We start from the raw sequence: 26,975 nt of genomic DNA, 5'->3' as shown, positions 1-26,975 counted from the left end.
CCTATGTTAATTTACTGTATTGATGGGTTTTATTTACATCCACTTATTTAAAATGAGACCTTAGTCCAAATGAATGAGAATTTAGATAAATGTGGTGCCATATGGGCTGATTTGTTTAGCTATATATGACTAAATAGTAGCGTGTGGAATGCAGTGTGAGTCACACCGTGTGCATATTCTGCTCACACAGGATTTGAATGCAGACAAGGAGCTGCATCCAAACAGATTTCATTTTCTCAGTTCCTTCCCCTGAAAAATAATAAACTGCAACATTGGAAAAAAGAGTATTTCTTTAGTTATCTCCATAAGCCCTTGCCAAATATGCATATGATAATATATTTTCCATCTTGCCTAGCCAGCACTTAAGCACAGCATTATAACACTGTACCATCAAGCAGCCTGTGAGATGAGCAGGGGAAACATGAGGGTTTAGAGTAATTTAACTCTTTAAGGAATATTTTGGGGCTACAGAAGGGAATGTGCTGAAGAAGAGGCCAGCCCTTCTTTATTCTGTGTTGTTTCTTTGGATGCATATTTCAAGGAAGAGACTGACAGAGCCCAGGGATCCACTGTGATTAGTAAAAGTACATTTCCACATAGATATTTTTTATGGCCAACCATAAATGTCAATGGGTAGTGACTGTTCCCAGCCAAAAGCCTTCTATGTTGTCATTTAATTTGGGATATACACATTTGGAGCAGTACAGGTGCATTTGGTAATAACACTCAGCTCTTTCCATCTCCTGAGTACTTTGCAAACATTAACTAATAATGCATTGTGGGCTGCCTTTGGGGAAGAGCAAACCCTTCCAGAGCCATGAACCCCATTATCCACTTTTTGAGATGGTTAAACATTTTCTCCCTTCCCTATGCTGAAGGAGAATGGCCAATATAGAAGGGGTTTGCAGAACTCTCTTGGGGCAGAAGGCCTAGGATCGGCCAGCAGAGGGACGGGAAATTCTTCTTCCACCTTTCTTTCTCTTTTTCAGGTTTCTCCTTCTAAGTATCACCTGTTCATTTCTCCTCTTCCTTTTCCCTTTCTTTTCTTTTCTCTTTTAATATTTCCTGCTCTCCCTGGCTTTCTTCTCTCTCATCTCCCTTATCTCTCTCTCTCCCCCCCCCCGTTCTTTCTTCTTTTCTCTCCTGGAGGTAAGGGGGGATCCTAAAATGCGGTGTCCGTGTGTATGTAATATTAGTTGTAGTGTGTGTGTGTTTGTGTGAGTGTGCGTGCGTGCGTGCGTGTGTTTGGGAGGCGGTGCGGTGCGGGCCGGGCGCGGGACTGTCTCTTTAAATCACCCTCCTCCCGGGCCACCTCCCTCCTCTTCTCTCCTCCTCCCGCCGCGGTGCAGCCGCCGGTGCTGGGCGAGGTCGGAGAAAGTCCATGTGAGGAGGGAGCCAGCGGAAATCACTTCCTGCTGCCGCCGCCGCCGCCGCAGCGGCCGGGACCGACTCGCTGGGGAGTGAAGGGGAGACGGAGGAAGGAAAGGACCAGGCTAGGGGTGGGGGGACGCGGCTGCCACTGCAGGCCACGGTGAAGCCCCTGGCCCCGGAGTCCCCGAGCTGGCGTCCCGGGTGCGTAAAGCTGCCTGCAGGTAAGACCTGGGGCCACCAACTTCTGTGCGTTCGCGTCAGTGCGGCCAGCTGTGGGGGAAGGGCGGAGGGGGGGGAACAGATCAACTTGTTTACATCTGGAGGGGGCTCCCACCCCCTTTCCTGTTCCAGCTGTGCCCCGAGAAGGGACTACGATGGTGGGGAAGTCTGGGTCCCGACACTTCCTTTACATTCCTTCCCAACCGCAGCTGTCCCACCTTCCCCATCCCCCGCTCCCATAGGCTTAGACCCTCTAGAACCACGGTGTGGACGGGAGGAGTGAGCGCCCGCAGGCCCTTTCCAGCTGTGTTCCCGCAGTGGGAGAACGAGGTGTCTGTCCCCTTCACCAGCTGTGCCGTGGTAAAGGTGTGTGTGTGAGAGGAGGGGGGGTGGCTGAATGCCCTCCAGATGTGCCCTGGGAAGGGAATTCTTTTTCTCTTCCAGCTGTGCATGACACCCCCCCAACACACACACACATACACGCTCATGCATTCCTCACTCCACTTGTGCTCCCTTTAACTGTTTCCTCAGAAAGTGGAGGGTTTCTAGTTTTTAGCCCCCTTTTCTCTAAGGGTTTTTTCTTTCCCCTATTTAGCCTCTAGCCTCTTGCTTGCTATGCCTAGGGGATGATTGTATGCCTCACTCTTCCCACAAACCCCTACTTAGCTAGGTCCATTCGCAATTTTATTCTCAAATTGTGGAAAACTACACTGTTTGTGCACAACTTATCTAGAGTAGGGGAAGGGGCGGGAAGTGGGGGGGAGTGATTCAGGTTTAGTTCCTCTCTGCACTATTGCAGGGGATTAAACAGCCTACTGGGTTTGCTGTTGGCTCCTGGCTCCCTGGAATCATCTCCCCCCCTTCTTTTTTTAAATTTTTGACTACTCAGACATTGAATATTCTAGTCAAGTCTGATTAGATCTCACAGCTTTTCTAGTCCCTTTATCACTGCGAGATGGGCTGGGGGAGGGGTGATTTAATCAGTTGGGGAAACTGTTGCTGCTAACCAGTTATCCACCTTCAGACTAGACCTTCCCTATTCTCTATGTATTTTTATTCTTTTTGGATTTCTTGAGAAAGTTTAAATAATACCTATAGTTCCTGCATTTGCTAAGGATGGAAGGAGTAAATGCCCTTGAGGACAATGTCTGACTAGCTAAGACTGAATTATTGGCTTGTTTTTCATTAAAATGTTGCTCTGGGATGGGGCGAAAGAGTAGAAGGGAAAGTAGAAGAGGGTGTCCCCATCTTGTTAAATGTTTCCTGGACTTGTTTAAAGTCTGACAGTGTCTTTTGTTTATGGAAGGGAGAGAGGGAGAGAGAGAGAGAGCATGACTGGTCTAGGGGTGTGCTTCTTAAAAAGTCATCAATTCCCGCAGTGAGGGCCGGACTTAAGCCAGATGCATTCCGGCAGCAGTGAAGACCAAATCCTGTCAGATGCAGGCTATTGCCTTCTCTGCTGCAGGATCTGGGACTGTCTTTATTGAATCTGTGTTCTCTGCCCTAGGGTTTTCTTTCACTAGTTGGGCTGTGGGGAACAGGCATCTGCAAATAAACCCTTTGGAATCTGCCTAGGAAGTCCTGATGCTTGTGGGATGTTAAGTTGAGTAGGCCCAGGACGGCTGGCATGTTTTCCAGCAGAGGAGGCATTGGGAGAAAAGCAGCTTGCAGGGATTGGGGATCTGAGCCTAGTGATTGGAAAGAATCCCTCCCCTTCTCCTCTTACCATTGTGCACCTATAAATGTCTTTGTCTTCAGACTGGGGGAGTCCTAAAAGTTCTAACCCTGAGTGTTAAGCACTTTCCCTGAGGAATGTGCAGAGATGATGATAGAATGGACACCTCCATTCTGGGGCCTGTACATAAGGTCCAGAGCAGCCTCCCTCTCTAGCCAGAGCTGTACCTCTTTCTGTGGCCTTTGGAAGCCATACCGAGCCCAGCTAATAACTGCATATTCCTGCAGCTGAGCTCTCTGCTGTGCATTGGCTTAGGTGGGCAGCTAGCTTAGATGACAGGCCAGTAAGACCAAGGTCATGTTTGATTTTTTTTAGGGGGGGAAGGGAGGTTGGTGTTTAGTGTCACTCTTCCCATTGGTCACAGAATAAGTTAGGGATGTACACCTTAATTGTAGAGCAGTAGTTTAAACAGTTTATGTAAATGACAAGTCTCCCTTTTTAAAATTTTTTATTTTTTTAAAAGCTCACAGCCAACTTTTTCCTAGATCTGTGTGGTGGGTATTCTATTACTGACTTCTAACCAATATGCACCCAGTTTGTATTAAAAATTTTAAATGTAAAAATTAAATAAATACAGATGATCAATGTGTATGTTATAAGGCAATGGAGAAGGGGAGGAGGGGTAGTGGTAGTAACTGAATGCTTAATTATCTGCTATTTTAGATAATCCCCTAAACTGAGCTGGCATAAATGTTTTAGAGAGTCTTCTATGGTGCTGGACCTGGGCTAAGGTGAAGTCATGCTGATGGCCAATGATAACAAAATAAACACACATAGTACTTAATACTTTTTTGAGATGATGTATATTGATTGCTTTGCAAACCTTAAAGCTATATATAAACATCAACTTTTATCATTATCAAGAGAAGCAGCTTTTCCATAGTGAAAAGAGAGCTGACTTTGGAGCCAGTTCAATGCCGGTGGCTTATGCTGTCTGGGTGACCCTAAGCAAGTCATTTAACTGCTGCTTTAGGTAACTCTCTTAAGACTAAGTTACAGAGAATGTGCCAACCGACAATGGTTGAGCAAGTTCTTCCCCCAGAAACTCCCAGCACTAATTAAATCAGGTCTAGTCCCTATCCTATTCTTTGTATCATTTCATTTGATCCTCACTACAACTCTGATTTAAGTGTTACAGACACTTGTATAGAAGAGCAAACTGTCAAGGAATCCAACAGAAATGAAAACTCAGGGGATGGGGAAGAACTGAAGGGGGGTGGACATGTGGACATGGGAAGAATTAATTAACTGGTCAGTGGCTTGTTCCTCAAATGAATAATCCACCCCTCTAGTTCATTCCACAATGATAGACTAGAAAGGCATGAGATCTAATCAGACTGGACCAAAATACTCCAGTCTATCCAAGGATTTAAAAGGGGGTCTCAAGAGGTTAACTGACCTGCCTGCCGCAAATATTAGGGCCACACAAATTAGGAAGTTCATTAATATATACCAGGGGTAGGATTTAAACCCTGGTCTTGTGACTTGAGACTGTGATAGAGCAGGGGTGTCAAACATACAGCCCAAGACATTCCTGAGTCCTGAATCATATTAAAATGTAATTAGGAAATATTTAACAAAATTAAAGTACAATAAAACATAGATTATATCACATTTTAAAAACCAAGTTGATATGCAGCCCACAGGCATTATGTATGGTTTAAAGGCCCCCAGTTTTTATTTGTATCTGACACCACTGTTGTAGAGGACAAAACATGCTTTCTTGCTATGGGAATGTTAATTTGCCCCCAGGCTTCCGAAGTCCCTGGTGTTAGGGTTATAAGGTTTCATGTCGGGTGGAATCTTTTTGTACCTGTTCATTATTTCAATCTTCAGTTCATTTCTGTGATAAAGTGGAGAGAGCACTGAATATGGAACTGGAGGGACTGACTTCTAATCCTCCTAGTTTTTCTCCCTTGTGACTTTGGACAAGTCATTTTTATTTCTGAGCCTTGGTTTCTTCATAGATAAAATGAGGGGAATTGGTCTAATGAATTCAAAGGCCTCTAAATCAATCTGTGATCCTATTATCTTTTAAAGTCCATTCAATCTCTAAATTCAATATTCCTAGATTCCTTCCTAGTCCTTTGTTCCCATGTAAAGTTCACAGAAAAAAGGAGTAAACAGTCATTTTAGATTTAGACAATAGGTTTTTGGGACTGTGGGTTTGGAGGAGAGAGAGGGGTGGGGATGGGGTTATGTATTGCACAATGGGGAAAAGGGATGGCTTTTGTGGTGTGATTTGCTTAAAGCCAACCAGAAAGAAAACATTAGAGGAAGTGGCAGCCTTGTGGTGTTTTAAATGCTATACTATGTTGCAGAGGGGTTTTAAATACACAGTAACAATGGAACTTTGTTACCCTTGTAACAAAGTGGGTTCATAGACTGATTTTATCTGCAGTCTGAACACCAAAGGCATTTTTTCTGGGAGCCTGGAGGACTCCAGTGATAGGGATGCTTCCTGATAGGCTCAAGGTCATTGACTTCTTGGAGGAAGCTGAGTAAAGAACCCACCCTGGTGCCTTGTTTCCATCCCTCTGATACCACTAGAAACACATTCCAAATCTAGTCACCCAGTTGGCTTGTACCACTGGATACTGTGGGTTTTTTAAGTTGCAGAAGCTAAGGGAGGCATACCTAAACCTTAAGATGAAACAAACAACTGGTATCAGATTTGGGTGGAAGTGACCTTAACCTATCCTAGCCCAAACTAATTTAAATTCAATGAGCACTCACTTAATGCCTGCTGTGTGCAGACTTTTTAGGGGGAGGGCTGAAGAAAAGTGTAGGTAAGATTTGGTCCTTGCTCTCATGAGCAAGAATTTCTTAGGGGGGAACAAATAACTACTGGGCAGAGAACCTTTTCCCCCCCTCACCCCACTATAGAACACATAAGTATTTTGCAAGGTCCCATCTGCCTGGGTTCCATATCACAACTACCAGTCCCTCTGATTGGAGGGTAGACTCATGAACTCTTAAAACCTCCATTTAAGGTGGGAGCTTGGCTCAAAACATCTTATTTTTCACCTGGCTGCTCTATTTAGGGACTTCTGACTCTTTTTTTCATCATGTCCCCGGTGGGGTACCTTCCCTTCAGCCTCATTTGCCTTTTGTGCGTTGTCTTCCACTAAATTGTAAGCTTCTTAAGGTCAGGGACTGATTTTCTTTTTTCTTATTTGTATTTCTAGCACTTAGCATAGTGCCTGGCACTTAGTAGGTACTTGATACATGTTTATTGACTGACAGGAGTATGCCTGGAAAGTGTATGAGAGGCAAATGAAGTGCCAATAAAGCTGCAGAATGAGTAATTGCTGACTTGAAGAACTAGGGTCTTGGGAGAAGGTGGTACTTGAGTTGGAAGACTAAGAATTCAACAGGTGGAGTTAATGGGACATTTCAGGCATTAGGGAACTGGGTGCGGAGGAAAAGCATGGTATTTGCCATTAAGTTGTTTTATATATGAAATCTTTCTAACATTTTATATATTAAGGGACATGAAATGTTACTGCAAATAAGTGTTGTGCCTCTTTACCCCCAATAAAATATTGCCCCCCCCCTGCAAAGGGGCAGAATGGTAAGAAATAATCAAAGATTCTACCAAGGTTTTCTTACCCAAAAAAGCCTTGTAATTCAACTTTCTACTCCACAAATTATCTCTGCCTCCCCCCCCAACCCTAAGCCTTACCTTCTGATATACATACCCCTTAAACAGTCCTAGTTTCTAAGATAGGAATTAGTGGTGACTGATTTGGTGATCAGTGAGGCCAAAGGCAACAGGTTTGGACCAGTCAGCTTTGCTTTATTTCCTTGTCACAGGGTGACCCCAACCTTTTAGCCTGCGTTAGCTTGGATTATGGTTACAAAGGGGACTGGGCAAAAAGTAAGGATGGCACAATGCATCACACACCCACAATTGGAAAAGGAGGAAAACTTATCCCATAATAGATATTGACTCAGCAGTATATTCATAACTTATGTAGTTATTTATTATTGTCTATATCACTTTAACATTTTTGTCCCAGCCACTTATGTTTGTGACTCTATCTGCTTTCTTAGCTCTCATGTCCCTTATTTGCTAGGTCCTCGTGATTCCCTATCTGCAGCCTCTTTTGTGTCTGTGTCCTCCTACAGGGAGGATTGCATCAATTCTCACTGCCACCATTCTAGTATGGTCCCTCACTGCCATCCATCTATACAGCTATCCTTTACTTCCTCCGATACAGATAGCCACCAGACAAGACAGGTCTTCCCTGCTTCCACTCTGTCTCCTGGGGAGCTTGCCTCTGATAACCAAGTATGTGACCCTGGGGCAAGTCACTCACCCATCTTGAGTCTTTCAGTTATTTCTTTCTAACTCTAAATCTATGATAGATGCTGTGATCTTTCACATGCTGCCAGAATAATCTCTTACTTCACCTGGTTTGCTACTTTTCTTCTCGAAAAATCTGTGCCTCCCTTATTTCCTATCAAGTAAAGTCCAAACTCCTGCCTGACATTTAAAGCCCTTCTGGTATCACCTGTGGGAAGCATCACCTTCTCAGCTTTATCTTCTCATCTACTACTTCCCTTAATCTACTCCCACTACCTAAACTTGTCTACACTCATTCTTCAGTTTCTTTGCTTATATTATTTCCAGTCAGAACAACTTTTTCCCCCATTTTTTTTTGAAACTCCACCCAAACATCACTTCTTCCTCTAAGCCTTCCTTAAATCTTCTAATCAAAACAAACTTCCCTTTCAAACCTCCAAAACACTTTGTTTTGTAACCCCTTAATGTATTTATCATGTCAATACTGAGTTTTAGCTATCTGTGGAAATCTCTTTATCTCTCTTTTAGATTGTAAATTCTTGTGGGGTGGGAATGGAGCTTATCTAAATTATGTAGCTCCAGCCCTTGCTCCTTACTTTTAATAATAAAAGGCTTTTGTTCTGGATCTCCTATTCCCCCACCCCTATTTTTTTTTTTTTAGAGGTAAAAATCTCCCCTGTTGAATATAACCTCCTTGAGGGCAGGGACTGTTTCTTTTGTGTGTTTGTATTCCAAGGCTAGAGCTTAATGCCTGCATATTTAACAGGTACTAAATAAATGTTTGAATTGGTTGAATTGAATTGAAAATCCTTATGACCCAGAGGAGTTCTGTATAATAAAACTTTTTAAAGCCTAGCTGCTGGACTATAAAGAATTCAATAAAGGAATAATCCTTTATTATTTCCCCCTTAGTTCCACTGTGGGAGGCTATCAGAATGGTAAGAGCCCAGGCTAGGGAATCAAGAAGAAGACCTGAGTTCAAACCCAAACTTGACCACTAGCTGGGACCCTTGGACCTTTATCTTTTTTAGGTTTCACTTTCCCCATCTACAAATTAAGGGATTGAATTAGATAGTTTTAAAGTTCCTTTTAGTTCTAAAATAGGTCATTCTATATCCGCACTATCGTATGGTCCTTGTAAACTGTCATTCCCTATATCTAAAGAACCTGAATTATAAAAGTGGAGAGGTTACATAATAATAGTTAGCATTTATATAGCTCCTTAAGGTTTGCAAAATGCTTTACAAATAATTTCTACTTTTATTCTCATGACTTGTGCTGGAAGGTAGGCATTATTAATGGTTCCCATTTTACAAATGAGGAAACTGAGGAAGGGAGAGATTAAAGGACTTGTCCAAGGTTACACAGCTATTAAATGTCCTAGGCTGGATATGAAATCTAGTCTTCCTGACTCCAGCTAAGGGGTAGTTACTTCAGCCAAGCTCCCTTTCTACCATCTACTCCCATCCCAAACATCCCAAATCACCTAAACAAAACTTTTGTTTTATTGATTGTACTTTTTTTTTTTTGTGAGGCAATCAGGGTTAAGTAACTTGACCAGTCACACAGCTAGTAAGTGTCTGAGGCTGGTTTTGAACTCAGGTCCTCCCTGAAGGTCAACATTCATTTTCACCACCCTTCTGGGACTCTAGACTCATGAGGTTCATATATGTGAAATGAGGGTCAATAGGCCCCAAGAGGACAATGTTATAAAGGTCCCTAGGAGTTAGGAGTCTGAATCCATGAGGAAAGGTTTTTTTTGGGGGGGGGTTGAGGCAATCCGGGTTAAGTGACTTGCCCAAGGTCACACAGCTAGTGCGTATCATTCATCTGAATCCAGATTTGAACTCGGGTCCTCCTGACTCCATGGCCTGTGCTCTATCCACTGCACCACCTAGCTGCCCCAAACTTTTGTTTTATCGAACATACAAAAACTTGGTGACTAAATGAGGAGGGTCATGAAGGTGAATCTTGTCCTTCCTTTCTTTACTGAGAGTTAAGCCAATTTGGCTTTGGAGACTCTAGGTATCCTGGCTCTGTTTCAGAACCACTGCCTTCATTCCAATAGATTTTTCCCGCCTATGGCAATGGGGGTGGGGTAGGATGCAGTGGCCATGAATTTCTAATATCATCTGATGGCTCCCTGCTGTAAAGCTCCACATTTTTTTCCCCTGGGACTCTAATAATAGCTGAAATTTATATAGACCTCCCTCAAGTTTTACAAAGTGTTTTACATACCAGACCTTATTTGATCTTCATAACCCTGTGAAATATAGGTATTACTGTCTCTTTTTTACAGATGAGGAAACTGAGACTCAAGAGGTTTAGTGAATTCACTTGAGAAGTTACACAGAGAATTAATATCTCAATAAAGATTCAAAACCAGATCTGGATTTACCACTACTCATAATAGCTAGCATTCTATATAGTGCCATATTTATATCTATATAGTGCCATATTACCTCATTTTATCCTCACCTAACCTTACCTTATCCACCTACCTTAGGAGGTAGATGCTACTATCATCCCCATTGCAGATAAGGGAATGAGGCAGACAGGTTAAGTGACTTGTCCAAGTTTCTTGGGTAGGATTTGAATTCCTAGATGCCTCTGGACTAATGTTCTCTTTTATACTGCATTCCATTTCCATTGAAAGCATTATAAAATTCTGGTGCTATTCTACCTTGCTGTAACCTGTATACTCAGTGCATGACCAGTATTGTTCTGCATTCTTCACTTCCTCTCCTCCCCAATATCTAATCGGATGCCAAGTCCTGTGGATGATAGCTTTTACAAGAAGCCTTTCCCAGTCCTCCCATAATGGTGGTGTCTCCCCTCTGATGATTCTCTCCAATTTACACTGTGCATCTTATTTGTATATAGTTGTTGGTAGGTTGTTTTCCTCCCTTAGACTGAGCTCCTTGAGAGCAAGGACTGGTTTTTTATTTTGTCTTTTTTTTGTCTCTCCAATGCTTAACACAGTGCCCGGTGAACAATAGGTGCTTAATAAATGTTTGTTGACGGATTTGTACTTGGTGGATTTGGATTTGGAAGGCCGTTCAGATTTCATCTGCTGCTTCTTGGGTGACCTTGGGCCTGCCACTGTCACTTTATTCCCTCAATTTCCTAATCTTTAAAATGAAAAGCTGAAAGCTTTGGGCTGGAGCAATGTCAAATTTAAATAGAAATGCACATTATCTATGTTGCATTTATATTTATTTTGATAAACAATTCTCAATTACATTTTAATTTGGCTTCGGCCACACTATGGAGTTTTGTGGGCCACTAGTTTGTGACTCTGGAATAGAGAATCTCTAAGATCCCCTCTTGTCTAAATCCTGTAACTGTTTCCTATACTTTACAGGCAGCTAAGTGGCACAGGTTTGGAGTCAGGAAGATGAGTCTTCCTGAGTTCAAATCTGGCCTCAGACACTAGTGTGTGACCCTGGGCAAATCATTTCACCGTGTTTGTCTTAGTTTCCTCATCTGAAAAATAAGCTGGAGAAGGAAATGACAATTTGCCAAGAAAACCTCAATTGGGGTCACCAAGAATGGAACATGACTGAAATGACTGAACAACATTTTTTATACAATTTGTTACAGCCAAAATGAACTATATCTCTCTTGTATATCCCACATTCTTTGTTTCCATGCCTTTGATCATTCTTTCCATTCCTTGAATATCCTTTTCCCCTGTCTTCCTTCCCATCCTTGAGAATCTAATGAATTATGAAGCCTCATCCATGAAGACTTCCCACTCCTAGACAATTGGTAATAGCCTTTCTTTTTTCATATCTTAAGGCACTTTGTTTTATGCCTTTGTGATGCATTTGTTTCCTTATTTTGTATTGTAGTTAATCTGCGTGTATGCCTAAGCTCCTGTAGGCAAAGTCCAATAGGTGTTTAATAAATGTTTATCGCGTCCCTGGAGTGCAAGTTCATTGTAATGGTTTAAAAAAAATCCCACAGTCCATTTATGTTCCTAAAGGTGGACTTTGTTTAAATGAGACAGAATAAATATATGTATAGATTTAAAAAGCATTTATTAATTTCTCACTGTACAAAGCACTGCTATAAGCGCCAAGGATACAGATAGAAAAGCAGCATTGTCCCTGCTGTCAAGGAGCTCACATTCCAGTAGGCAGGATAATGCATACAATAGATTTTAGCTTAAGATAGGAAGGTCCTGTGGTCCTGAAGGTGCAGGGGCAGAGCAGATGGTGCTGCATCTTCTATAATGGATCAGATGATCAAATGAGATAACATGTATGTTTTTCAAACCATAAAAGCTTTATATAAATGGTAGTTATTATTATAATGTCCAATGATTAAAAACCATATTCATTTCTGATGTTGATTAACTTTTCTCAGTATTGAGGGCATTGTTCCTGGGTGATGGACTTGGGTTGTGGGGGAATGAAGAAGTGTTGTCCTTGGCAATGCACTGATAGTTCTGGGACTCTTGGACTTACCTGTCCATCAGCAGTTGGTAATATAATATAAGCCCTACCCCAAGTCTCCCCACTCTCCCCCCAAAAAATCCAGCACAACAAACTTTGCACATTCTAGGTTATTTTTTAGAGTGAATATTTGTAATCTGCCTCCTCAGGAGATTTTGGATTGCTGAAAGATGGCATCTTATTAAAGCATGGGATGGTGCTGTGATGCATTCCTTCAGTGCAAGTGGCACCTCCTGTCTTTGTGCTCTGTATCCTAGATTCATACATGAGCAGTGTGTTCCCTTAACAGTCTTTTGGGAGCCCACCCTGAGTTGAAACTAGAACAAAAAAGCACGTGTTCATCAAATCATTAAGCCAGATTTCAAACCTCTTGTTCTGCTGGGTGTCTCTGATGACTATGGTAAATAACGTATTCCACTGGTTTATATAAAATTGCCTTGTTTGAAGGGTTTCTTTGCCCCAGTTTATTGATGGGAAAAATCATGTAAGTCAAACAACTTGACTTCTTATCCTGGCCTTGTCAGTAACCAGTTTTGTAAACTTGAGCAGGACACTTCCTCTTTTTACTCTCTGTAAAAGGAGGAGATTGGACTAAAATAGCTCTAAGGTCTCCTCCCAGTTCAAAATCTATTCTTATGTTAAAGTATTGTGTCTAGACATCTTTTGCCCTTATGATATACTACCTTATATATTTTTTGTATATTATATGTGTTTTATCCTTGTTCCTTGAGGACAGGAACTGTCGTTTCATCATTGTACTTTACCCAGTACTTAGAATGGTGAGGTACACATAATGGGCATATAATAATTGATGAGTTGAAATTAAGAGATGACGAAAGGTACAAGAACCGTTGATTGGCTTGCCTTCCCCTTCTTCATCCCACAGTATTTTTATCCCTTTGCAGACCTACCACCCAACCTCATCCTCAATGATTCTTTTGAGAAACATTTAGTGACTCCCATGTGCAATCAATGTGCTTTGCTAGGTGAGCAGATCACTCATGATAACCCTTTTGCTAAATCTAATAGTCTTAATTTATTCCTTATCCTTCTTGCATTTGACACTGTGGACCAAGCACTTCTAATATCCTTTCTTCCCCTGTCTTGCTGTACCACTTATACTGTCTTTTGATTCTCTTTCTGCTTAGCTTTTTGTTCCTTCTCAGGGTCTGCCAGCTCCTCATCTTCTTTCTTAAACATGAATTTTCTTCAAGGTTCTGTCCTGTTTTCTCTTTTTGTCCTTTATCTACTCCAATGACTTCTTCGCTTGTGCAGATGACTCCCAAATCTTTTATACCTACAACCTCTGCCTAGAGCTCCAGTCCTCTATTTCCATTTGCCTTTGGGTGAGGATCCCTGTGGATGTGCCCATTGCTTTTGAGACTCTCATTAACTGATTTTCTTTTATCCTCCTCCCCCCTTTCCAAACATTAGTATTTCTATTGATGGCCCATGGTGCCAGGCTTGTAGTGTTGTATTCTTTTCCTTTCTTCTCACCCTGTACATCTAAATCTGTTTAACGAGTCTTATTGTTACTACTTCTCTTAGCTCTTTTAGCCGTCCTGTCTGCTCCCATGGCTGCCATGGCTCAGACAATCATCTCTTTCCCTGGAGACTATTATAAAAGCTTTCTAACTGGCCTTTCTCCTTCCTGTATGTAGCTTTTATATTCCTGCACAACAATGTACCCCTGTGATAATTTCACTCTAATCAAAAACTTCAGCAGGTCGTCTATAATCTGGCTCCAATTTAACTAGTCTTATCTCATACTCTTCCCTTTCATAGTTACTCCACCCTTGGCCTTCTCTCGTTGGAAGTTTAGTCTGCTTTTCTGGCCCTTCCTCTGATTGGTTGGTTTCTCCCAGAGCCTCCATTTTAAGAAAAGTGCCAAAGCCAGCCGTGTCTTCATACCTCTCCAGATTTTCTCCACCATGGATACTTTCTTGGGGCCTGACCAATTTCTACTTTTCAATTTTCTTTTATATGTTGTTTTCTCCTATTTCTTACTTGTGGTATTTGTGTTCCCAGTACACAGTCCCTGGCACATGGAAAGCATTTAATAAATGCTTGTTGATTTGACTTTTTTTGATGATCTGTCCCCCATTCCCCTCACCTCCTCTCCCTCAGATGTCATTTTTTGGTGATGCACCTCCTTTCCTCCAGGGCCCAACTCAGGTTCTGCCGCCTCCTTGAAGCCTTGTCTGACATCCTTTTACAATTTATGTGCCCCATTTTCCCCAGCTGACAATCATCTAGGCCCTGCTTAAATTCAACAATTTGCCTGTGTTGCTACTATGTACTCATCTCATGCTTCTTTGTATTTTAATTTGGTTAATTGTCCTTCCCCTTCCCCTTTTTAGATTGTAAATTACTTGAGACCCAGGCTGTAGGTTCTGTATGGCATCTAGCTTTGTGTCCCCAGTGCCTACAGTAATGCATTACACTTAGTAGGGGCTTAGTAAATACTTATTAAATTGAATAATGTGATATCTTGTATTGTTTTCTAATTAATGTTCTGGTCACTTTAACTTTTTGAGAACAGTGCAAATAGTGTATTCCTTTTGGTACTCATAGTGATCAGGACTTGCACACTTTTGAACACTCTGAAGATTCCTCAATTGATGCTTAATTAGTTGATGGCATAGAGTTACTCACTCTGTGGCTAGATTTCTGTCCCTAAGCTGATGTCTATGTATGTGTATCTCCTTTTTCCTCCTCTCCTCTTTTTCCCTTTCCTCCCTCTCTTGAATTCTAGCGACTAGGTACCATGTAGAGGGCACAGTACCCTTTGTTCATCTGTTTGAATGATTTTCCTTGCTGAAGGAACCTGAGTAAAATGTTTCATTTGTTCTTCTACTGTGGATTGGGAAGCCATTAGATTCATTGAACCTAGATAACCAGTACTGTCTCCCCCTATTGCCCGTTCTGCCAAAACAAAAGCGAAATTCCTCCCACCGCCTACCCCTGCAAGACTAAAAGCCCTAAAGATCTTTGGGAACACACTCACTCTTTCACTCACTTACTCTCTCTGTCTCTGTCTCTGTCTTTCTCTGTGTGTGTGTGTGTATGTGTTTGTATGTGTATATTTATATATATATATGTATATTTAAAAACCTGATTTTATTGATCACTTTTGTTTTTACATTAACCTTCATTTCTGAATATGTCTGTCCTCTTTCACATCCCCAACCGGTTATCTTCTAACAAATATTGAAAAAAAAAGGAGGGGGGAAGTAGTTGTGGTAGGAGCAATATCCTAGTCCCCTCTCTCATGCAAGGTAAGCTGATTTTTTTTTTTAAAGGTATTGAAACCTTTCTCAAGACGTGGTTGGTTTAGAGGAATAAAGACTTAGACATTTGACATCTCTTCATTGCTTGAGTACCAAGCATCCAGAGAGATCTAGATCTAGACTCCTTGTGATCCTCAGCTAAGAGATCATTATGGATTACTAAGTCAAGGGAGCTTCACTCAGGTGAATCAACTAGAGGTGTTGCTAACGCCTACCCTTGATGAATAACATTCTCCTGCTATGGCTAAGGAAATCTTTTTTGTTAATTCTTGAATGGCCTATGAGTCTCATTGTCTTTCATTATGAAACCTAAACTACCAGGGGACTGGTTTGTCAGGCCCAGCTCAGTTCACCAAAATCAACGAACACAACCATATAGCTAACATAGTTATTCCACTCATAATGTCCTTCCTCTTCTCCCCTTCCTGCCCAGGTTGAAATTGAAGATGGATAAGTGTGAGATACAGGCCATCTCCATGGCATCCTAGGAAGGAAGCAAATATCTGAGTAGGGGCTTCCTACTCCCGGCAAACTACAGTGTTTTTGGTCTTTCTGATGCCTTTGGGAGAATGGTACATTTGTCCAACTTTTCTTTGGGGGCCAAGCCTGGGAAAACTATGTTCTTGTAGTGTCCTTTCATATGACTGAAAAGAAACCATCAGCTCAGGAGGTCAACTGATCTCTTTTCCTTGCTTCTAGCAGTTCTATATAGTTAATATTGATTAAGTTCTTCAAGAAATTGAGAGGGATGTTAAATTTGTCAAGTATTGAATGTGTGCCCCACCATGGAATAGACATTCTGGGAAAAATAGGGAAAGAAACCACCCTTTGAGGAGATCAGACTGAAGATATCCATACCTGTGCTTAGAACTATTAGAAAAGAATACATTGCAGTATTAAAAGTGATTTATAGTTTATAGGCTCTTGGTGTTGTAGTAATTTGGAGAAGGGAGAGCAACCCATGTGGATTGGAACAAGTGGAGGATAAAAAAACCTTTTTCTTTGGGTACCATGGTCTAGCCCATAAAAGGTAGTAAACTTTAAGATTTTCTACTGGACTGTATCATGTTCTTGAAAAAACAGGTCACAATATCCTTCACTCATCCAAACAGTAGATGTGGGAGGGTTCTGGAGACTTGAGTCAGTTATACAATGTTAAGAAGTCTAAGGCAGTATTTCCCAAACTTTGAGGGTCTGTGATGAATCTGGGTACTCTTCATGATACTTTGAGCCTTTTCCCATATATTGTTCTGTCTTTCCATCCACCTAAACCCCCATAGGTGCTCAGTATATTTCTTAGTCATTCCTCTTCTTTCTACTATGGTTAGCACCACCTTTTTCCCTTCCTGTTTTGGTTAGAAATTGGCCAGGGTTGGTAGAGAGAACCCAAGACACTGCTACACACCAGGAAGGGAAACAGTAACTTGGGAAAGGCCACCCTACTTTACAAAAATTTGTGGTTTTTTTTTTCATTTGATGTTTGTGGTTCCACTATACACACACTTTCTGGGGGAAGGGGGGAGGGTTAGAGGGGAGGGCAAAAGGCTTCCCAAGGCCACAGAGAAAACTGGAGTGGAACTGGATAACTTGTCAGGATGCTAATGCAGTGTGAATGATAACTGAGGGTGAGGAGTCAAAGGTGTTGCACATCTGCCATGACAGTTATGCTCCCTTATACATCAAGATGGGAAAATAAAAGGTGAAGTACTTAAGTTTATTATCTCTAAAGGTGTTTGCAGTAATGAAATAACTTTCTATGGCTGGAGAGCACAATCCGAATTGCTCCTGAAAAAAATTCATGTAGCCTCCAATCTCAATCCCTATCCTGAAGCTATGTAGCAAATCTCTGCCCCACCCCAACTCCCATTCTATTAATGTTTTATACAATTATATGTTGCACTACTTTTTCTCCCAGGTATAGGTGGCAGGTGCCTCTTTAGGTTGGTTAATCAACTGTACCCTTGCCCATTGGCAGCTAGGTGGCACAGTGAATAAAGGGCTGAACCTAATCAGAAAGACCTGAGTTCAAATTCACTTTAGACACTAAATAGCCGTGTGACCCTGAGCAAGTCACTTAACCTCTATTTGCCTCACTTTCCCCACCTGTGAAATGAGAATAGCGTCTACCTTTCGAGGGTTTGTAAGAATAAAATGGGATACTATTTGTAAAGCACTTTCTTTGCAAACCTTAAAGTTCTCCATAAATGCTAGCCTTTATTATAAAGAATTAGTATGATGTTTTGGGCTCTTTTGCTAGATATCTTTCTTTTCTTTTTTAATTTTTGCTAGGCAATGGGGTTAAGTGAATTGCCCAGGGTCACACAGCTAGTGAGTGTTATGTATCTGAGGTCTGATTTGAACTCAGGTCCTCCTGACTCCAGGGCCAGTGCTCTATCCACTGTACCACCTAGCTGCCCCTCCCTTAAAAAAAACCTTTCAAAATCACTTATTTATTTATTTATTGCTAGATATCTTTGACCCTGGAGTTTTTATTTGCTACATTTGTGGATTTTTTTTCCCCACCACCACACCCTTCAGCCATTTTATTTTTTTACTAGCACGTTGAATGGGTAGGGGGAGAATAAAAGGAGGGGAGTATAAATCCAAAAGTCAGATTTGCTGTTTCTTCACCATTCTCTATGAATAAAACAGTTAGCAGATTGTGACCTGTTTTTTCAAGAACATGATATAGTCCAGTAGAAAACCTTAAAGTTTACTACCTTTTATGGGCTAGATCATGTTACCCAAAGAAAAAAGGTTTTTTTATCCTCCGCTTGTTCCAGTCCACATGGATTGCTCTCCCTTCTCTAAACCTTTGAACTTGGAGTCATGACACCTAGGGTTCTAGTCCTGCCTCTTCCTACCTAGCCAGTGCTAAGATTTTATGATCAGTCATTTACATCTTACTGTAAATTGAAGTCCCTTTTCCTTTCCAGGGGCACATGCCTAGTTCCTAACATAGGTCAATTGTACGTAATAGTCACTCCATAAAGATGTCTTGATGAAATAGTTGGGGATGATAGAATTTTCAGTTTAGCTGTCGATTTCTCTGATTAAGATATTCCTTGTCTTGTATATCCATAGATGATCCACAGTTGTATATGGGAATAGTGCTGATTGCTACCCAGTTTAAGGTGAGATGGAAGAGTCGTGATAGAAGTTCTTGGTGCCTGCAGGTTCCAAGTGGGTTAAGCACTAAAAAAGCAAATGGACTGTCATGGACTCAACCAATGAGTACCCCGGTATACCTTCCCTCCCTGTTTATTCAGCTCCTGAGAACTGTACTAAACGTGGTCTTCTTGGGCTTGTTTACAGAGACTCTTGGGGCAGTACGTGTTGGACTATGGTTTCTCTGACAGGTATGTTCAATTGTGAGTCATGTTTGAATCAGGCCCTTTGGGAATAGTTTGTTGTGATTTCTCAACTCTTCCTTGATGTAATGGCATATGCTGAATGTGATGCCCTTCTTATATGGGAAGATGCCACACCTGATCAGCTATGAGGGGAAAAATATCTTCTGAGTTGTAGGCTGCACAGAGTCATCTAAACTCTACCTGGCTCCCTTGTGACCATCAGCACACATTTGTAAGATGAGAACAGAGAACACAGACTATCACTAAAGCCAATAGTTGGTCTATATGTAGATCATATCTAAGATTTTGGCCTTTGTAACACTATCTTCTTACCATTCACCTACCCTGGCGTAGCTTCTTAGCAATGGCATTACCTGTGATAGGTTATTGAAGGCAGCAGCTGGCCTGGAGTCTGGAAGACCTGAATTCAAGTCTTGCCTTATTCATTTAGTAACTGTGATGACTCTGGGCAAATCATTTAACCTTTGTCTGCCTCAGTTTCCTCAATTGTAAAATAGCACTACTTCCCAGGATTTTTGTGAGGATCAGAGTGCTATTTGTAAAGCACTTACTACCAGTGCCTGGCACATATAGCTTACTTATCATGCTACTTAATTTTCCTACTGTGTGCCACTTACTATAAATGCTTGTTTCCTTCCTTTAGGTTTGAGGTGACTTTTCTGTCTCCTAGTCTGTTGCCCCTCAAGGTTGATTGGTTTATACCAACGAACCAGCCCCCAGTACTTTGTAAATATAAATGAGCATCCTTTTCTGCCTTTGGCTGCTACATTCAGTTCCCCCCCCCCACCCCCCACCCCTTTTGGAGTTAGAGAACCATTAACCAGGTTTGACTGAAGGATCAAAACTCTTCCTTGGGATCTGGCTCTCAGGATGGCTAGGGGGAAAAACATAGGTTAACCATGCACTGGAGGGTGAGGTTTGCAGGCATCTTTACTTGACCTTATTCACAAAGTGACAGGAATTGTGACAACCTTTGTGTCTTTTTTAGCAAATCAAGTGTTGTACCAGGCTTGCCTCTAGATGAGATCATTTGCAAAATATGTTTCCCAGCTTGCTTCGGGCATAATTCATCGTGTCAACTGCAATTGCTCATTTGTTAGGAACTGAGATTCATTAGCAAGTTCCTTTTTTTCCCTTCTCTTTTTTTAAAGTTCAGTTAAAAAAAAAGAAGAAAAGAAAAGAAAGAAAAAAAAAACAACCAACCCCAACAAATGTTATTTAAGCAAACCCGTGAAGGGTGGAGGCACCATGTGGACGTCATTGCCCAGGCTGTATTTCTCCACAGATGCTGTTTGAAAGTAGACAACTCTTGTTGTTCAGGGACATGAACTTTAGGAGAAAAGTAATTTGGTCCCCTGTGGGGAGAATGTGTGTGTGTGTGTGGGGGGGGAAACGGGACGACAACTGGTTTGAATTGCATGGCTTTTGTTGGAGGAATCCCGAAATGGGAACGACCTCCTGGATTTCCATAGATGAAAACAAGCCTGTAGAAACTGCTTCTGAAAAAGGAATGGATTCTGGGTTGATTAGTGGAGCCAATATCATGGAAATCAGACTGAGCTGAAAGAGTGTTTAAAACTGAAGATGTGTTTTCAAATAGGTGAAATCTGTATTATTTCTTGTGTATAAATGTATTCGGTTTGAGTTAACACTCAAATGGAAACCTTAGCCAATGTAATTCCTCTCCCTGTCCTCAACATTAATTTCCCCTTATCTCTTCTTGATTGCATACATCAGTACCACAAAAGTGGGGTTTTCTGGGTCTGAAATCACTGTTATTCCCACCAAATAGCCTAAAATAATGAGCCAGTTTTCAGATTCAGTGAATGGGCACATGTTTTTTTTTAAGAACTTGTTTCAAAGTCCCAAGAGAGTACTAGGCTGGTATTTTTTCATCATTTTCAAATAGGTGGGATCTGGAAGAAGAACCCAGGTCTGTGTTGTGTCTCTTTAAATGAATCATTCCCTCTTTTCTCCCCCCCCCCCCCCGGAAATACTTTAAAATCTGTAGCCAGGCCCTGGAAAAGGGGAGCAGAATGCATTAAAATGGACAGAGTGCTACTATTGGTTGGTGGCAACCTGCCCAAATACTGCCAGTGTGCTTGGGAAGCAAATGCCACGGGGGAAGGAGGGTGGGTGGATGGGCAGGCGGAGGAACTGCATAAAAGTGACTATATATGGTCACTAGGGTGAGGAAAGAGCGCCTGCCTCCTGGTGACATCTCTCTAGTAATCCGGGCTCCAGTGTCCAGATCAGTTTATTGTTTGGCAAAGTTGGGGAGGGTTAGGGACGGGGGAATCTTAGCTTTGCTTTGAAGCCAGCAATTTGTATTAATCAGGGCTCTTTGAGGAGTATATTGATTTAGGAAGGGGGCACCAGATGTTTGCCTCCTTGGAAATCTGGAGCCTGCATAATTTTCAGCAGCAAACTAGAGGAGAAAAAAAGAGTCCATGTGCGAAGAATTGCAAGTGGGAGGCAATCGAAGGCTGGCTGGCCTACCTTTTCCAAGCTAGGAGAATGGAGAAAGTTTACCAGAAAGAAACTAGTGAAATCTCTCTATTAGCCTATCTGGGAAGGGTTGCCACCTTTGGGTAGGAGGATTACCTGTCTTTAAAATCTGAGCCACTTAAGAAGTGTTTATGTTGCTTTCTCACACAACACCATAGTCCCTAGGAAGACTGAAGTGGTTGGTTAGTAGGTATGTGGCATGGAACCCAAGATACAATGAGATAGCATGGTGAATGGAACAAGCCTTCCCAGGTGGCTAGAGCAGTAGAGTTTTGGCTCTGCTACTTATGTCGCCTGAGCTGGTCACTCCATCTGGGAGTCTCTGCTTCTTCATCTTTAAAATGAATATAATACCTGTCTTGCTGCCGACCTTTGGGAGCTTCTTAGTAAATTGTAAAGTGCTATATACATAGATCAGAAGATCCCCCATGTGAAGGATTAAGAGGCATATGGTAATGGGACAAGAGGAAAGGTTTAGATCAGGAAGTACTTACTGCCTTTGGAGGGAAAGACTGGGGATCCAGCTCAGAGGTGGAGGAAAAGGGGGACAGATTAAGCTGACTTTGACACTTCCAAGGCATTAACACAGACTTGTTCTCCTTAGATCCTCCTCCACTGTATAGTTTTACCGTTGTTTTAGTGGGTAGAAAGCACAGTGGGAAACTTGCTTGGGACTTTAGGCATGAATTTAGCTTGTTAAACACAGTGGTAGGAGTGTGATGGTTTGTCTAGGTCCCTTGGGAAAGCTCTGAAAGGGATTCTACTCACTTTTGTGGTCTTCATTGCTTTGGAACATGCTAGATGCTATATTTGCATAAAAGCAGAAGACTAAGCTCTCCTAGCTATGTGGGAGGTCACTTCCTGCTGTTTCCCAAACACAATCTTAGGGGTGCTAGGTGGTATGGTATATTGGGTAGATTGTGGAACTTGTCAGTAAGACCTGAGTTTGAATCCTGACTTGGGCTAGATACGTGTTAGCTATATGACCCTGTGCAAGTTAAATCTCTTTATACCTCAGTTTCCTTATCTATAAGATGTGAAGTATCATCCATCTACCTCATAGGATTATTGTGAGGATCAAATGAGTATGTCTAGTCCTGTACTATTGGTGAAATTAAGAAGTGGTAGTCACAATCCCTTGTCTTCTGTTTTCAGTCCAGTTAGGGTAAACAAATGTTAGAAATAGTAAGAGAATAACACAAGGCAGTATAGACAGATTAAGTACTGAAGCTCTAAGGTAGGACAGGCAGTCTACAATCATTTTTTAAGTACTTAGCTGTGTGCCACGCAGGGTGCTAAACGATGAGCATACAAAGAAAGGCAAAAATAATGCCTGCCTATGTAAATAATTAGGTATATACAAAAGACAAACATAATACACAAAGATAGTGCAGCTAGGTGGTAAGGTTTGTAGAGTAGTAGACTTGGGGTCGAGAAAACTGAGTTCAAATCCTACCCCCAGATAGTTAACTAGCTGTGTGACTCTGGCCAAGACCCTTGATTTCTTTGCTTCAGTTTACTCATCTGAAAATGGAGATAATAGCACCTACCTCCCAGGGTTGTTGTAAGGTTCAAAGGAGACTAAAGTACTTTGCTAACCTTAAATTACTATAATAAATGCTAGCCATGATAAGTATTAGTAGCTGTATTACTGTTATTATGATATTTCATAGATAGAGGGTAGTATGAGAGACAAGGCACTGTCAACTGGTGGAGGGGAAGGGGAGAGTGGGACCAAGAAAGGCCTCTGTGGGTACAGCGAGGTGGCACAGTGGATTGTGCACCAGCCCCGGAGTCAAGAGGACCAGAGTTCAAATCCGGCCTTAGATACGTAACACTCACTAGCTGTGTGACCCTGGGCAAGTCACTTAACCCTAATTGCCCTCACAAAAAAAAAAAGGCCTCTGTGGAAAGTAGGACTTGAGATGAATCCTCAAGAGAGCCAGGGAAAATCTAGTATTCCCAGAATGAGGGACAGTCACTGCATGGAATGTTATGTTTGAGAAGGTAGACCTATGTAGGTGGATCATTGAATATGTAGAGGACAGTAAAAGGTAAGAGATGTAAGAAGACATGAAGGATCAAATTATGAAGGGCTTTAAATGATGAACAGAAGAATTTCTATTTTTCCTGGCGGCAAAGGTAATAGTGAACACTAGAATTCATTGAGTAGAGGGAGGGGGAGGTGGCATGACTGTACCTACAGTTGAGAAAAAGCATCTTGATAACTGAGTGGAGAATGGTTTGGAGTGGAAAGGGACCTGGGAGAGAAGAAGGCCATTGTAGTAATATGGTGAGAGGTTAAGTGCCTTAACTAGGCCGTGGTCATTCGAGTGGAGAAAAGAGTATGTATAATATCAAAGATGTGTAAGGAGAAAGGAGATTTTGGCAGTGTACTGGATATGTAGAATGAATGAGAATGAGAAGTTGAGGATGTCACAGAGCTTGTGAGCCAGGATAATTAGATGGTAGTTCCTTGACTTAATTAAGAGAAATTTGGAAGAGGGAAGGGTTTGAGGGGAAAGATGATGATGTGTTGCATTTGATATGCCTATGAGATAATCCATTTTTTAAGATGTCCAACAGGTAGTAGCTGGTGATGCAGGACTTTATCTCTGGAGAAAGACCAGGGCTGGATATTTAAATCTTGGAATACCTATAGATATGATATTTGAACCCATGGGAGCTGAAGAGATCATCAAGTAAGACAGTATAAAACAAAAAGAGAAGAAGGCTGAGGGTAGAGTCTTGAGGAGATGCTCACAGTTGGTGGGCATGAGATGTAGTTGAAGGACCAGCAAAAAAGACTGAAGAGAGACCTGAAAGGTAGCAGGGGAACCAGGAGAGAGCAGCTTCTTGGAAACCTAGAAAGAAAAGAATATCTAAGATAAGGAAGTGATCTATAATGTCAGAGATTGCAGAGAGGTCAAGAAGGATTAAAACAGAGAAAGGGTCATTACATATGGCAATTTGAAGGTCACTGAGAACTTTGGAGGGGACAGTTTTTTTTCCTCAATAGTATTTTTTTTCCCCAATTACATGTATAGTTTTCATCGTTGATTTTTGTAAAATTTTGAGTTCCAAATTTTTTTCCCTCCCTTACATTCCTTTCCCCCTCCCCAAGACAGCAAGCAATCTGGTACAGGTTATACGTGTACAATCATTTTAAACATATTTCCACATTAGTCATGTTGTGAAAGAAGAATCAGAACAAAAGGGGAAAAGCATGAGAAAGAAAAAAAAACCAAAAAAACAAGTGAAAATAGTATGCTTCCATCTGCATTCAGTAACTAGTCTAGAGGGGATATAGTTTCCTTCTGTAAAATGAAGGACTTCATGTAACCCTAAGATTTGGAGCTAGAAGGAACTTCAGTAAGTACATGCTTAATAGGTGCTTTTAGATTGACTGATCATCTAGTCCAGCCCCCTCTAAGAAAGCTGTAAGGTAAATTGCTCAAAGTCACAAAGGTGGTATACAGTAAGTAACTAGTCACTGAGGGATTAAACACAAGTCTTCTAATTCCAAATTCCTGCAAGCCCATGCTGCCTAGCCTTGCCTAGATAATCTCTTATTCAAAAGAAAAAAAAAAATCAGCATTTCAATCTGGAAGTGGAGGAGACTCACCAGAAAGGGGAATATCACATCAGCCTCTGTAGCATGGTTTGTACCCAACACATGCCTTCCTCAAAGGCCTTAGGATCACAAGAGTTGATGGGATCCAGAAAGACATCTAGTACACCTCACTCATTTATAGAGGAGGAAACTGAGGCAAAGAGAAATTAAACTCTTTCACAATAACATGTAGGAAATTGTGTCAGGACAACTAGGAGGCACAGTAAATAGACTGCAAGGCCTGGACTCAGGAACTCATATTCCTGAGTTCAGATCTATCTGGCCTCAGACACTGACTAGCTGTGTGACCCTGGGCAAGTCCTTTAACCCTGTTTGCTTCAGTTTCCTCATCTGTATAATGAGCTGGAGAAGGGAATGACAAACCACTCCAGTATCTCTGTCAAGAAAACCCCAACTGGGGTCATGAAGAGTTGCACAAGACTGAAAAAACGATATCAGCAATAGTGTCAGAGCTGGGATTCACACCTGTCATCTGACTTCAAATCCAGCATTCTTTCCATTCTACCATACTGCTTGCCTCTCCAGTGCTTTTTCACTGTGCTTCCCTCTCCAAATCCTACTCTACTTGTCAAAAGCCCAGCACCAGTCCCTCTTATTCCAATGTGTTTCCTGATTGCTCTGGCCCACACTGATATAATCTCACTGAGCTTATATCTACAATCTGGCTTCCAGTCTCCTCATTCAGCTAAAATTGTCCCCTCAAATGGCTGAGCAAGTTGTGGTATATGAATGCAGTTGAATACTATTGTACTATAAGAACTGATGAGTAGGCACATTTCAGAAAAACCTGGAAAGACTTACATGAACTGATGCTGAGTGAAGTGAGCAGAACCAGAACATTGTACATAGCAACAGCAACATTGTGCAATGATTAACTATGATAAACTTAGCTCTTCTCAGCAATATAATGAATGATCCAAGATAATTCCAAAAGACAAAGGCTAACCACATCCAGAGAAAGAACTATGGAGTCTGAATGCAGATGGAAGCATGCTATTTTCACTTTTTTTTGTTTTTTCTTTCTCGTGGTTTTTCCCTATTGTTCTGATTCTGATTTTGTTCTTTCACAACATGACTAATGTGGAAATATGTTTAACATGATTGTACATGTATAACCTGTATCAGATTGCTTGCTGTTTTGGGGAGGGGGAAAGGGATGTAAGGGAGGGAGAAAAATTTGGAACTCAAAATTTTACAAAAATGAATGTTGAAAACTATACATGTAATTGGGAAAAATAAAACACTAATAAAATACAAAGTTCTCAGTGACCTTCAAGTTGCTATATATATTTACTGGTAGAGGTAAGGTTCACACCTAGTGCTCTTGAATCTTTGACAAGTGTTCTTTCCCCTATATTGAGCCAAGAGTTCTTCTCTAGGCATTTGGGATTGGAGAGATTCCTAGCTTCACTCTTCTCAAATTTGTTTTCGATGCATCAAAATCCTCCTTGTCACCTTCTTAAGGTATTCCGTGTTAGAGATTCATAATATCACCCTTGGAAGGGCCCTCAAAGACCATGTCCTTAAGAACTTTTACCATCTCCCTGCGGGGGCCCCCCCCCCACTATACTGCCTCAGTTTGGCATTTAAAGCCCTTCTCAGTCTGGTTCTAGCCTACCTTTGCAGGGTTGTTGTATATGAGTACCCTTCATATATCCTGTCACAGCCAAAATGGCATACTCACTCATCCCATGCATCTTCTGTCTCCATGCCTTTCCTTAGGCTGCCCTGAATATTAAGAATGTATGAGGGAGTCCTCCTTATAACTCTGCCTCTTAGAATTCTCCCTTTGATTCAAGACTCAACTCATGCCACTTTCTATGAGAATTACTTGAATGTAATTGTTATTAGTTATGAGTGCTTTCTGTTCTCAGATTCTTTTGTACATTTTTTTTTTTTGGTGAGGGAATTGGGGTTAAGTGACTTGCCCAGAGTCACATAGCTAATGATTGTTATGTATCTGAGGCTGGATTTGAACTCAGGTCCTCCTGACTCCAGGGCCAGTGCTCTATCCACTGAGCCACCTAGCTGCCCCTACATTCTTATATAAGCTCCTTGAGGCCGGGGGCTGTTCT

At 41.6% G+C, this 26,975-nt stretch overlaps 1 protein-coding gene across 3 annotated transcripts in view; it reads left to right on the top strand.

Moving 5' to 3' along the window:
• The first annotated feature begins 1,366 nt into the window (after positions 1 to 1,366).
• The window catches only part of NACC2 (NACC family member 2), a 132,598-nt gene continuing 106,989 nt past the window's right edge, over positions 1,367 to 26,975 (top strand). For all 3 annotated transcript variants that reach the window (XM_027869407.1, XM_027869403.1, XM_027869404.1), the window contains exon 1: positions 1,367 to 1,592. The gene's annotated coding sequence lies outside the window, so the exon portion shown is untranslated. The remainder of the gene's footprint in view (positions 1,593 to 26,975) is intronic.

Source organism: Vombatus ursinus, unplaced genomic scaffold (assembly GCF_900497805.2).
Source record: "Vombatus ursinus unplaced genomic scaffold, bare-nosed wombat genome assembly UNPS02014793.1, whole genome shotgun sequence".
In the NCBI taxonomy this organism is placed as follows: domain Eukaryota; kingdom Metazoa; phylum Chordata; class Mammalia; order Diprotodontia; family Vombatidae; genus Vombatus; species Vombatus ursinus.
This window is presented reverse-complemented; position numbering and strand designations above follow the sequence as displayed.